A 14,662-nucleotide genomic window follows, 5' to 3' on the forward strand; every position below is an offset into this window, starting at 1 on the left:
CTGTTTTGCCGTACATTAGGAGAATCAGGAGTGGCCCTTTTTTTCCCCATCTCGGGATGAACCCTCACCATCACTCACAGAGCTAATGAACAGCAGGAAAAATCTTCACCACTGACGACCTGCACTCACCTATCACCTTCCCACCTACCTTCCCCAGCCCCCACTCTGTTTATGTTTCAGTTCCCGTCCCCTCCCCCATTTCTGAAGAAGGGTCCTGAACCATCAACTTTCCTGCTCCTCTGATGGTGCCTGGCTCGCTGTGTTCCTCCAGCTCCACACTGTGTCATCTGTGACTCCAACACCTGCAGCTATTGCTGTCTCTCTGTGAGCGATGTCAGCTTTGGTTCAATCGGAGCACGGGGCGGGGCCAATGGAAGCGGCCTACCCTCCAGCCAATCAGAGCGAGTGAGATGTTTGTCTGTGTGAAAATCATGTGATCGCCTCTGTCCGCGGGCGCAATATCTCTGCGAATGAGGGTTAGCTGCTTTCGGAAGGTACAGTACACGGGATAAAAAGGAAAGCTGCAAAAAAACGGGAGGGAAATACTTTCGGTATTGACTGAGAGGCTTTATTAGCCGTTGATGCATGTCAGAAAACAAATTTTAACATGCCGGTCCCGTGTTTTGCAGCAAACGGAAAAACTGCCACGGACCTGAGGCTGCGATAGGCAGAGGTAATTGCCACCATCTTTATTAGGGGCAGTGATCTTCGGGACTCATGCCGGATCGCCATATTTATAGGTGGCAACCTGCAGTGGAACGCAAGCGCAGCCTTTCTTGCTTGGGAGGGGAGATTAAGACAAGAGAAATGTTTGTTTTTGTTTTTGTTTTTCTGGACTTCTTTCCCAGACTGTGAGACACGGCGTGTATTTCCTGGGAAGGACCTTTGACGCTGGCGGAGTACTGGCTTCCGGCAGTATAAATTGCTGCAAGTTATCCGTTAGATATTTAATGGAGGAGAAATGCCGAAAACGTGTTCAGAACTGCATGTTCAAAAACAAAGTTGCTGGAAAAGCTCAGTAGGTTTGGTAGCATCTGTGAAAGGAAAAAAAATAACGTTTCGGATCCGCTAATCCTTGCTTAGAACTTCATGTTACCTGTTGCACTCTCACTGTAGGAAGTCCTGCTTTAAATATTATGATCTATTAAAGCATATCCGTTTGCCCAGTATTCATATGATTGGGATCAAATCACTGAAAGTGCTCTGAGTCCCCTTGTGCTCCCTCGTCAAATTTATTAATGTCTGACTTCCTCAGTCTGTAATAATGGGTGTATTTTACCTCTGCATCTTTCTGTGTGGGGGAGCAGGGTGCTTTTAAGAGGAGGATTTATACATAACTAACAGAAACCAAGAGAAATGTTTGCCTTTTCCAGACAATCTTGTGTTTTCTGGATTTCTGTCCAGGCCTGACCGTTATTTGTCTCTTGTGGATTTGCTTTACAGGATATTTATTGAGAATAATTTGCAAACCAGGATCCCAATGCAAGTTCTCCATTAAGCGGAGTGATCAGGATCTGAGTATCATTGACACTTAACAGTGAAAGGAAAGAGGTTTAACCATTCTATGCATGGGAGAATACTCCTGGTAAGTTTGTAACTTGAAAGCAGGATATTCAAATTTTTGGTTTGATCACCTCTGGGATAAGTGTTCAGTTCTATACCCTGCAGCTGAGAAAGGAGATATTGGCCTGAGAGGGGTAGATTTGTCCAAACAACACCTCGTCTCTTTGAAAGAACTGTCATATTTAGTCCCAATCGCCCACTTCATGATTTTAGTCTATACATTTTTCATTCTTGAATACCTGCAAACTTCCTTTTAAAATTCCTGATGGGCACAAATTCCAGCACCCCTCCAGGTGGAATCTTCCATTTCCTGACAACTCCATTGATCCTGAAACTGCTGAAGTCTGTGTTGATTCCTGAGGTTTATAAATTACTGCATTTAACGTGAAGATGCTGTTCCCTGAGCTTCCATTGAGCTGCATTGAAACAGTATGGGAGGCTGAGATCAGAGTGGGTGTGAGCATACAATGAAAATGAAAAGGCTGCACTGTGAGTGCTGCTTGGCTAAATGAGAGTGCTTTGGAGTTGGGTGAAACAGAAAGTGAAACTGAAAGATTGAGTGTGATGCTCAGTCTCAGTTTGGGCAGTTCAGAAAGTCTCTCAGTCCTAATGGAAACAGCCAATTGATATTTGATACTGTAAAGAATTTTCTTACAGTTTTTAAAGTATATATTAGCTTAAATAAAGTTAGGGGCTTTAGGTTTATAATAGTAATGTTTGAAATGAAGGGGGAGGACCTAGCTTAATTAAATTCTTTTTAAGGCAGAAACTGGCTTAATCTGGAGAGAAGTCAAAACAGAAGACATCACACCTGTGATGTGCTCCTCTTGCACAATAGAACATAGGCTCTTGATGTTGTGTCGACCTGTGAAACCACACTGAAGCCCATTTAACCCACACTATTCCATTATCATCCATATGTTTATCCAAAGACCACTTAAATGCCCTTAAACTTGGCGAGTCTACTACTGTTGCAGGCAGGGCATTGCACGCCCTTATTACCCTGAGTAAAGAACCTACCTCTGACATCTGTCCGATATCTATGACCCGTCAATCTAAAGCTATATCCCCTCGTGCTAGCCAGCTCCATCTGAGGAAAAAGGACCTCAGTGTCCACCCTATCTAATCCTCATATCATCTTGTATGTCTCTATTAGGTCACCTCTGAACCTTCTTCTCTCTGACGAAAACAGCCTAAAGTCCCTCAACCTTTCCTCATAAGACCTTCCCTCGATACCAGGCAACATTCTGGTAAATCTCCTGTGCACCCTTTCCAATGCTTGCACATCCTTCGTGCAATGCGGTGACCAGAACTCCGAGTGCGGCCGCACCAGAGTTTCGTACCGCTGCAATATGACCTCATGGTTCTGAAACGCAATCCCTCTATCAGTAAAAACGAACACATTGTACACCTTCTTAACAACCCTATCAACTTGTGGAAACTTTCAGGGATCTATGTACATGGACACCGAGATCTCTTTGCTCATCCACACTATCAAGAATCTTACCATTAGCCCAGTACTCTGTATTCCTGTTACTCCTTCCAATGTGAATCACCTCACAGTTTTCCGCATTAAACTCTGGGACATTACCAGTGTCCCTATTGGCTATTTGTGCAGGAAGTGTGTCCATCTGCAGCTACTGGTTAACTGCTTTTCAGAGCTTGAGCTGTGGGTGCAGTCAGTATGGAGCATCCATGGTAACTGAGAAGGTTGTGGTCGCATTCTCAACAGACTGGTCACGCAGCAGGTGAAGATTACACAGACAGCAAGGGAATGGGTGACTATCAGACAAGTAAAAGGCTCAGAAAGGAAGTGCTGGAGTCATCTCCCTCAAATAGATATACTGTTTTGGGTACTGTTCAGTTGGGGGGTCGGGGGTGGGGGAGAGAGGTGGGGGATGTTGGGGTGGCCACTCGGGAAGCAGCATCAGTCGGGTTCATGGCACTCGGAGTAACTCCGCTGCATAGAAGGGGAGGGAAACGATAAATATGACTGTAGAGACAGGGGATTCAATAGTAAGGGATAGAGAGAGACATGAATCCAGGATGGTATGTTGCCTCCCTGGTGCCAGGATTAGCGATGACACGGAGCAGCTTCAGGACATTCTGGAGTGGGAGGGTGAACATCCGATTGTACCAGTGACATAGGAAAACCAAGGGAGGAGGACCTGAAAGCTGAAGATAGGAAGTTAAGAGATACACTAAAATACGAGATCTCAAATGTAGTATTGTCAAGCTTACACCCAGTGCCACATTGTTGTCGGGAGAAGTTTGTGTTGTGTTCAGTTGTACAAGTGACCTTTATTCAGAGCTCTGTTACCGCATGTGTGGGAGAGGCCAGAGTCCACTCCAAACCTGGCTTTCACATGAGGCCTAATTCCCCTCTTAAATACAGCTCAGATTGGAAGAGTGGACAGTGACACTCAAACTTTCCCTGGCTGATTGTGATATTTTTATTCCATTCGCTAGGTGTTATTTACATGCAATATTGTTGTCATTGTTAGCCACACACCCCAAATCAATATACCCAATCCAGTAAGCAAACCATTTTCCTAGGATGGTGACGGCGAGTACGAGGGGGCATAGCTTTAAATTGAGGGGTGAAAGATATAGGACAGATGCCAGAGGTAGTTTCTTTACTCAGAGAGTAGTAAGGGAATGGAACGCTTTGCCTGCAACGGTAGTAGATTTGCCAACTTTAGGTACATTTAGGGTGTCATTGGACAAGCATATGGACGTACATGGAATAGTGTAGGTTAGACGGGCTTGAGATCGGTATGACAGGTCGGCACAACATCAAGGGCCGAAGGGCCTGTACTGTGCTGTAATGTTCTATGTCGTATGTTCAAACAATCGTGGACAACACTATGTTCAGTCCTAAACCCTTCTATAATCTCCTGAGGTTAGCTCGAAAACTACTTCGTCTGTCTTTGGGACCTTACAATGCTTTTGACAGTTATATTCCTCCTCAGACATTTGCCAGCTGCACCACATTTTTTTGCCAAAAACCAAAATGGTATCTTATCACTAAGAACTTTTCCAAATTCTCTACTAACTGTAGTGTGGATTGTTAGGAATTGTGATTAAGTCTTTTAAACTCAACTCTGATATAAAGTGACTACAATTTGTAATACAGTTGACAAATTGTGGAAAAATCCCTCTCTTACTTCAGCTTAAAAGATCAAACAGTGTTTCTGACTTGCTGCTGCAGTTTACAATCCCAACGATTTGCATTCTGTAAATGATTTTTAAACTGAAGTTTCATTTTCTACTCTAAGCGCTTTCCATTATTACTTTCTTGTTTTAATAAAAAGCATCTATTCCAGTTCCACTGAGTGTGAAATTCAGTCACTTTAGAGCTTTACCAAGCCATGAAACAAAATTTGTTCAGATTTCACAAATAACTAAGGCACTAACCATATCTTCATTTCGGATTTTGTAATCTATCTTTGTCACTCTTCCCTTGATCTTTGGATGTAAGAATTTATTCAAATTATCCGTATCTACATTTCAATTGTTTTATCTCTCTGCAGCCCTGACTTCTCTCTTTATAATCTTCCTTTGCCCCTTCCTATGTTGTTGGTCTTTTCGAGGTTGTGTTTACACCATTTATTGCTTTTCCTTCCATAATGATACAGTGAGCTGCTTTTATTGCTGACAAACATTTGCTCTAGGAATTCAGCTAACCCTTTCACGTTAATTGGTTGTTTGCATTTCTGGTTACAATTACCTAAACAGTTCAGAATGCTGTAGGATCAGACTTTTGCTTCTACTTTTTATTAAGTAACAAACTTGTGATTGTGGCTGAACCAGGCCTTTAAAAACTGCCTCTTGTTAAAATGCTTATGTGTTTTGAACTGTCTGTTTACAGAAACCCAAGTAAATTCCCTAATGTTCCTTCTCAACAGGACTCTTTTATACCCCCCACAGGACCTTTTGTGATCTAATCCCGTAACAGTGTGAGCTGCTACAATGCACGTGCTAGTAAAAGCATAAGAGGACAGATGAGATGAGTGCATGGCTGGAGCTATAACTTAAAAGGTTTGGATTCCTGAGGCATTGAGACTGTTTGTTTGTTTCTGGGGAAGGTGGGACATGCACAAGCTTGAACAATTGTCCTGGGCAGAGCTGGGACAGATATTCTTGTTGATGCTTTTGCTAGTTCCACTGGTGAGGATTTAAACTCGTATGACAGGGGAATGGGAACCCAAGTATAGCTTTAGCAGTAAAAGACTCAAATCAGCAAATGGGATTTGAAATTAGTTCATGATGTTGTCGGTGGCTGAAAGATTAAAAGAAAGAAGGATTAATCAAGATCAAATCTCTTTTCATACATCAGTCCTGTGATCCCAGGAATTGGCCTGGTGAACCTTCTTTCCGATCATTCAGTAGCCAGGCCATCCTTCCTCTGGAAAGGAGAACAAAGGTGCACACGACTCCAGGTGTGGTCTCACCAAGGCCCTTATAGAAAGATATCCCTCTTCCTGTACTCGAATCCTCTCACAATGAAGGCCGAAATATCATTTGCATTCTTCACTACTTGCTGCTGCCTGTTTCCGAAAAGAGAATAGGAGAGAAACACGGAACTAAATGGGGTCAGACACTCGGGTAACATTGTGTTCAACAATGTCCCCATTGTATCGGTGCTGGCCACCAAGCACCTATTGAAGCTAGGCCCGTTTTCTGGCACTCGGTGTGTAACGTGTATTTTGGTGCAGTGGATGATCATCTCAACACTTCTTCAAGATTGCAATGGTTCCTGCATCTATCACCATTTCAGATGCTGCCAGATCTGCTGAGTATCTCTATCATTTTCTGTTTTTATTTCAGATTTCAGGTATTTTTCTGCATCTTAGTCCTTCAGAAGGATCAGAGGGTATGGAGAGAAAACAGGAATTGGATTCATTTTCAGATGAATAAAATGCCTGCCCTTCATGTCTGTCCAAACTCTATCTCTTTTTGTAGTTTTGGGCAAACGCTGACTGTTTCCCTTCCTTGAAGGACATTTAATGAACCAGTTCAGTTTTACTGATAATCCAGCAGTGCCCCTCAGTGTTGCATCCACAATTGATCAGATTAATTTCTGAGTTTGACAATCTTTGTGTGTGTTCTTCTGGTTTCTCTCTCTCTCTCTACTTTTTTTTTCTTCAGTTTGAAATTGTGATTGCATTCAGAGAAATCAAACAAAACCACATCCAGATCTGACACTCAATCTGTTTGTCGTAACCTAATTATCTCAGGATTTTGAACATTAAAGGAAGAAGCACTGTTCACACCAGGGAGAAATGCGTATTGTCTGTGTGTCGAAGATTCTGTGAAGATTCATCTGAAATGCCCAAACACCAGCACGGTCACACTGGGGAGAGACTGTGGAAATGTGGGGATTGTGGGAAGGGATTTATTTACCCATCCCAGCTGGAAATGCACCAACGCAGTCACACTGGGGAGAAACTGTTCATTTGCTCTGATTGTGGGCTGGGATTCACTCAGTCAAGCAACCTGCTGAAACACCAACGAGTTCACAGTGGGGAGAGACTGTTCACATGTTCCGAGTATGGGAAGGGATTTGCTCACTCAACCAACCTGCTGAGACACCAGCGAGTTCACTCTGGGGACAGACCATTCACTTGTTCTATGTGTGGAAAGGGATTCACTCAATCATCCCAACTGTTAACACACCAGCAAGTTCACCACAACCACATTTGAAGGATTTTGCCCTTAAATCAAGGAATGAACTTTGATCTTTGGGCTGTTTGTACTGGTGTCATTAGTCCCTGCTCAAAACTTGATCTTCTCTTGGGAAATAAGGTAGGGCAGGTGACTGAGGGGTCAGCAGGGGGGACAATATTTTGGGGCCTATGATTATATCTCTATTAGTTTTAAAATAATTATGGAAAAGGATAGACTTTGGTCGAAGAGTCAAAGTTTTAAATGAGGCCAATTTTGACACTACTATGCTTCTTAAAAGCACAGTAAGACCGCCTATGTGTGGGAATGCACGAGATGGGTGAGATACAAAAAAGTATTTTACATCAGTATTTACTGTGATAAAGGATACAAAAGCTAAAGAACTTCGAGAAATGAATGTGTATCTTGAAAAGCTCCATGTTGTAGAGGAGGTGGTGCTGGATGCCATACAGAGCATAAAGGTGGATAAATCCCCAGGACCTCTTCAGGTGTATTCTCGAACTTTGCGGGAAGCTAAGCTTGCGATTGGGCCCCTTGCTCAGATATTTGCACCATTGACAGTCATAGGTGAGCTGTTACACTGGAGGTTGGCTAATCTGGTGCCATTGTTTAAGAAAGGTGGTAACATAAAACCAGGGAACAATAAACTTTTAGTGAGCCTGACGTCAGTTGTGGGTAAGTTGTTGGAGGGAATTCTGAGGGATAGGATTTACATATATTTGGAAAGCGTGGACTGAATGGGGAATAGTTGACATGGCTTTGTCCATAGGAAATTATGCCTTACTAACTTGATTGAGTTTTTTTGAAGAAGTTAGAAACAAGATTGATGGCAGACCGGTGGATGTTTTCGATATTCCTCATGGTCGACTGATTAACAAGGTTAGATCACATGGAATCCAGGGAGAGCTGGCCATTTGGAAAGGCCTTTGACCTGCAGTATGCTGCAAGGATTGGTACTTAGTAACTATAACTCCTACATTCACATCCAAATCATCTTTATAAATGACACACCACTGGTCACAGGCCTCCAGTCGACAAAGCAACCCTCCACCAGCACTCCGTCTTCTACCTTCAAGTCAGATCTGTTTCCAAATGACTGGTTCTCTCTGTATTCCATGTGATCTGACCTTGCTAATCAGTCTACTATGAGGAACCTTGTCAAACGCCTTAGTGACATCCATATAGAACACATCCACCTCTTTGCGCTACTCAATCCTCTTTGTTCCTGCATCAAAAAAAATCAAGTCAGTGAGACATGATTTCCCACACACACAGCCATGTTGATTATCCCTAATCAGTCCTTCCCTTTCCAAATATTTCAAGTACTATCCCTCAGGATTCCTAGAACGACTTTCCCACCACTAATATCAGGCTCACTGGCCTATAGTTCCCTGGCTTTTCCTTACCACCTTTCTTAAATAGTGGCACCACATTAGCCAACTTCTGGTCCCTCACCTGTGACTATCGATGATACAAATATCTCAGCAAGGGGCCCAGCAATCACTTGCCTAGCTTCCCTCCGAGTTCTCGGATACACCTGATCAGGTCCCAGGAACTTATCCACTTTTATACGTTTTAAGCATCACTACCTCTGTAATATGGATAATTTTCAAGATGTTGCTATTTATTTCCCCACAGTCCATATCTTCCATATCCTTTTCTGTAGTAAATACTGATGCATAATACTTGTTTTATTATATTCCCCATTTCTTGCAATTCCACACATAGGAGGCATTGCTGCTTTTTAAGGGGCCCTGTCTCTCCATCGTTATCCTTTTTGTTCTTAATCTATTTGTAGAATCCCACTGGATTTTCCTTAATACTATTTGCCTAAGTTACCTCATGTTCCCTTTTTGCCCTACTAATTTCCCTCTTAAGTATACTATTGTCATTATACTCTTGTAAGCATTCACTCGATCTCTGCTGTCTATACCTGACATGTCCTTCCTCGTTTTTCTTGACCAAAACCTTGATTTCTCTCGTCATCCAGAATTCCCTATACCTACCAGCATTGTCCTTCACCCGAACAGGAGTATACTGTCCCTGAACTCTCGTTATCTCTTTTTTTTTTGAAGGCTTCCCACTTTCTAACTTTCTGTTTTACCTGCGAACATCTGCCCCAATCAACTTTTGAAAGCTCTTGTGTAATACCATTAAAATTGGCCTTCCTCCAATATAGAGCTTTAACTTTCAGATCCGGTCTACTCTTTTCCATCACTATTTTAAAACTAATAGAATTATGGTCACTGGCCCCAAAGTCCTCCCCTGCTGATACCCTAGTCACCTGTCCTGCTTTATTTGCCAACAGCAGGTCAAGTTTTGCACCTTCTGTAGTCGGTACATCACATACTGAATCAGAACATTTTCCTCTACACTCTCAGCAAACTCCGCTCCATCCAAGCCTTTTAGACCATGGAATTCCCAGTCTGTTTGGAAAGTTAAAATCCCTTCCATCACCACCCTGTTATTCTTCCAGATAACTTCTTTCAAAATTATTTGTCAGATTCCTGCTGACTAATGGGGGTGGCTATAGTATAATCCCAATAAGGTGATCATCCCTTTCTTATTTCTCAGTTCCACCCAAATAACTTCCCTGGATGTATTCTCAGATATATCCTGCCTAAGTAACGCCGTAATGTTATCCTTGCTCAAAAATGCCACTTTTCCCTCCTCTCTTGCTTTGCTTCCCCCTCCCCCTTCGACTTTCTATCCTTTCTATCGGAACTATATCTTAGAACATTAAGCTGGCAGCCCTGTCCACCTCTGAGCCTTGCCTCTGTAATTGCAATGATAACCCAGTTTCATGTTTCCAATCTTGCCCTGAGTTCCTCTGCCTTAGCTGTTAGGCCTCTGGCATTGAAATAAATGGCGTTTAATTTATTAGTCCTTTCGCATTAATCTCAATAACAAATACGTAACTGTAGAGTAGGTTTTGAAAATGATAACGTTTTATTGCTGTAGATCAACACATTCACACTGGGTAAAGACAATCCACCCGCAGTGTGTGAAAAGGGATTCCCTAGTTCATTAGGACGGGTTTTCATAGAATTCGGAGTATTCCTACAGTATGGAAACAGGCCCTTCGGCCCAAGAATTCCACACAAAACCTCAGAGCATCCCACCCAGACACATCTCCCCGTAGCCCACCTAATGTACGCATCACTGAACACTCTGGGCAATTTAGCTTGGCGAATCCACTAACCAGCACGTGGGAGGAAACCAGAGCACCTAGAGGAAACCCACGCAGCCACAGGGAGAATATGCCAACAACCACACACTCGGTTGCCCAAGGGTGGAATCAAATCCAGGTCCCTGGCACTGTGAGGCAGCAGTGCTAACCGCTGAGCCACTGTGGTTAAACACCAATGAGTTCCCAAGAATCTGTAGGAATTTTTGTTGCTCGTATTATCTGTATTCAAGTCATGTTATCTGGGCTTGTTTCTCATGATGTTTGAAAACACCACATGTCTGGTTACCTTGTTGGGAGAAAAAATGATATAAATTTTATTAAAACTACTGTGCATTGGATCTTTATCTCAAAAGCAGACTAATTTATTTTGAAAGGGGAGATGGAGAGCCTATCTCCTCTATCCTCACCTCCAACAAGTGCGAGGAACCTGTGGTTTTTATTTTTCACTCAATGACAGTCAGTACATTTCATATGAGCAACTGGGAACCGAGTCATCCCAAAATGCTTGAAACTTAGTGTACTAATGGTACACTATTACAATAATAACCATTACAATTCTTTTCTGAACCTTTTGAAGTTTTACAACATCCGTCCTTCAGCAGGAAGAGTAGAATTACACACAGCGGTTACACCTAAACTGGAATGGGAACTGCATCCTTGTGGGAGCTGGGGATGGGTTTCCAGTACTGTTGGGGGTCATGTAAAAAGTTTAGCAGTGGGCTGAAATCCAGAGAATGTTCAAAAATAATAATGGCCAAAAAGAGAAGAAACAAGAGAGTCTGGAAGGCATTGTCATTGGGCAATTAAGATATAAGCGAGTTTGCCACGGGTGAATGGTATTTAATGCTTGGAGTCAGATGAATAAGGCAGATGATTTGAGGATACAAATTAGTGGGGTCATAAAGCCATTGCTGTCACTTGGACATGGTTAGCAGCTCAGTATTCCAGGATACAGGGCCTTCATGCAAGGCAGTGGAGGTGGTAAAGGAGGAGGAAATATTGTTATTTTGCTTCAGGAATCTATATAGCAATAAGGACAGGTGACATTTTTGAAAACCCCTTTAAATAAATAAGGAGACAGATTTTGAGAAAGTGTAGAAGTAGCAGGATTATGGTAGCAGAGACTTTCAACTTCCTCAACATTAATGGAGTCGTCATAATGTGAAGGATTTATCAGAATTTTTAAAATACATCCAGGAGAGCATTTTTTCAGCCACTAAGTAGAAGTCCCAACAAGGAAGGGGAAGGTCCTGGACTTGACTTTAGGTTACAAAGTTGAGCAAGTGGTTGAAGTTTCAGTGGGATAGCATTTTGCAGGTAGTTATTATAACTATTCGATTCAGGATTTGTGTGAAAAAGGACAAGGATGGGTCTAAAGTCCTAAACTGATGCTGAAGTTATGAAGAAAGTAAATGGAATTTTGGCCTTAACTGCGAGGTGTTAGTGTTTTGAGGATCAGGACATCTTGTAACAACTGTCTTGGATGTTGGTGAAGCCATATTGGTTTAGCTACTCGTATTTAAGAAAGGATATGCTGGCGTTGAATGCGGTGCAAAAGAGATTCGCTAAGCTGATTCATGGGATGTAAGGGTCATCAAGAATAGCTGGAGGAAGGGAATTTGCAAAGGGAAAATACTAAATAAACAGGTGGTGCCCAGTGTTGGGCTCATACTCACAACTCTGCACTTAAACAGCGTATGTTCCAACAACTGAGTTAACTTGGCCTTCCACAGTCCATGTTCAAATCCTGCTTTATAAGGTGACAAATGGGTTTTTCACTGACGCCGCTGCAGTCCAAGGAAGTAAAAGGTAACTGCTTTAGAAAATCCCAAGGTTCCAATGTATTCTTCTCATTCACATTGCAATCCATTTTCAGTACTTGCTCCAGGATTTAACATTCAAAATTAATTTCGTGATGTTGTTGCCCTCATCTTTAAGTGCCCTGTATAACTCCAGTCACTCGGTCGAATGGTGAAAAAGTCTGTTTCAATAAACCAATTTTTTTCAGCTACAGTCTAAGAAATGTTCCTTTATTTGCTGAATCTCACACAACATTTTCTTTCTTCTGTGTGTCAACAACTTTTGCCAATTCTCATGTTACGGACTACATTTTCAGAATCTTTTTAACCAGAGGTTTCTGGTGCAGTTGTAAGACTTCATATTAAATGGTACAAAAAACCAAACGGGCTTAAAAGATGAGAAAGGAAATACATTTTTGTATTTTTGCGTGAAGACGGTTCAGTTACTGTGTGCTTGTTTCATATAAAATGGATGATTGAAGTGTTCACAGTGCACTATTTAAATAGCAGATACCAAGACCTTGTGAGCAAGCATTTAAGACATTTGACACATTGAGGGAATTAATTTAGAAACCCAAAATGTCCAGAAAATGTGCTGGATAAATTCAGCAGGTCTGTTATTTTCGCTCTTTTCGATTCAGGATGGGTATGGAAAAGGACAGAAATGGGTCTAAAGTCCTCTGCGGGTGCTGCAAATGATTAAGAGAGAAGATCGAATTTTAGCTTTAATTGCTACATAGTTGTTACAATTTTTAACAATTATGTAGGATGTTAGTGAAGCCATTCCTGCGGAGAGAAAGAAATAGTGCAAATATCTTGAAACTAACATGATTTCACTTGTCTCATTGCCAGACCTCCTATGTTTCTTTCACACTTTCTGTTAAACAGCAAGAAGTTCTTTTCTTGAGAAGAGAAAAGCTTGAGAGGTAACCTGAGAGAAATTGGAGACTCTGCAGGGATTTGAGGCAAAAATGGTGTTGAGGTTGAGGTTGTTAGAGATTTAAGAAATGGTAATGCAGTCTCGAGGCCTCTCCTGCTCCATGACTAAAATTTGGTGCAGCGACATCATCATTGAAGACAATAAGGATGACCACGACTTGTCAGTTACTGTGGCTGAACAGTCTAAGGTGCTGAATTAAGACTCCAGTCTTTTCATTGATGTGGGTTTGAATCCCACTGTTGCGAATGTTCCTTCAGCAACTGGCATTTTCTTCTCAGCAGGATTTTGCGAGTGCAAGAAAAGAGGAGACAATACACATATGACTTGCTGCATGAAGCAAAAAAGAATATACTTGAAGTTTTATTAAAGTTATCTTTTCAAGGAGCTACACAGACATGTTTGAGTGTACAGGAGACATAGAAACAAAATGGTACAACAGGGATGAGGAAGAACAGTGCGAGAGAGGGAGGGGAAAACCTATGTTGTCTCATCCTCAGCATTCATCCAGAACAGCAATCCGTGAGAGTAACCACTGCATAGTCCTGTGGAAAGTAGGTCCCATTCTAACTTTGAGAAAAACTTATCATGCTGTATGGTACTATCACGATGCTAAATTGGATAGTCTTTTAACAGATCTGTTGATGTATCTTTTTAGCACCTGTGATGCACTTTGGGCCAATAACACTCGAAATGAGACAGCAGAGATTTGAATCACTCCAACATTACAGGAAGGTTGAATGTGGGGGACCGGTCTGTGTTAGAGTAGTTAAATCTAGAAGTAACAAAGAATGGATAGGGTTTCAGCAGCAGATGAGCTGAGATGTGGATGGAGTCAGGTGATGTTACTGAGATAGAAACAGTTAGTTTGGTGATGATGCAGGAGAAAGCTCATCTTAGTGTGAAGTATTTCATCAGAGTTGTGAACAGTCTGGTTCAGCTTCACACAGTTACTAGACAGAAGGTTGCAGTCAGTGTAGAAGCTGTCTCAGTGTTTAATTGGAGGAAATTGCTGTTCATCCTGCACTGGATTCAAACAAGTCAGGATGATGTGTGACTTGGAGGGGGTCCTCACCGTGATGGTGTTCCATAGATCTTCCACACTGGACATTCACAACAGTGAAGATTAAGGGTTTGTGACATGATGTCAAAGTCCTGATTGAGATGTGGATTTAGTCAATACCTGTATTTCACCTCTTTCTCAACATTCTTTGTCTGTCCACTCACAAAGACGCCAGAGTCTTGTATAAGTCCAGACCAGGTGGCAGCTTCTGTTCCCTGATCGACATTAGTGAATCACTGGCTTTTGTGGTCACTTTTTTTTAAATAGTGTGTCATTAATCCTACGGGGTGGCACGGTGGCTCAGTAGTTAGCACTGCAGCCTCACAGTGCCAGGGACCCGGGTTCGATTCCAGCTTCGGGCAACTGTCTGAGCGGAGTTTGCACATTCTCCCCATGGCTGTGTGGGTTTACTCCAGGTGTTC

General features: G+C 42.2%; 1 long non-coding RNA gene across 4 annotated transcripts; it reads left to right on the forward strand.

Annotated features, from left to right (window-relative positions):
• The first annotated feature begins 388 nt into the window (after positions 1-388).
• Positions 389-12,450, forward strand: LOC132209872 (uncharacterized). Of its 4 annotated transcripts, none has more exons than XR_009446007.1 (4): positions 389-494; positions 630-1,018; positions 1,444-1,585; positions 5,494-12,450. It is a non-coding gene; the product is annotated as an uncharacterized LOC132209872 (long non-coding RNA). The 4 variants fall into 4 exon arrangements; XR_009446008.1 differs by having other exon boundaries at positions 405-494; positions 630-673; XR_009446006.1 differs by having other exon boundaries at positions 630-1,585; positions 5,472-12,450.
• Positions 12,451-14,662: the final 2,212 nt, after the last annotated feature.

Source organism: Stegostoma tigrinum, chromosome 8 (assembly GCF_030684315.1).
Source record: "Stegostoma tigrinum isolate sSteTig4 chromosome 8, sSteTig4.hap1, whole genome shotgun sequence".
In the NCBI taxonomy this organism is placed as follows: Eukaryota; Metazoa; Chordata; class Chondrichthyes; order Orectolobiformes; family Stegostomatidae; genus Stegostoma; species Stegostoma tigrinum.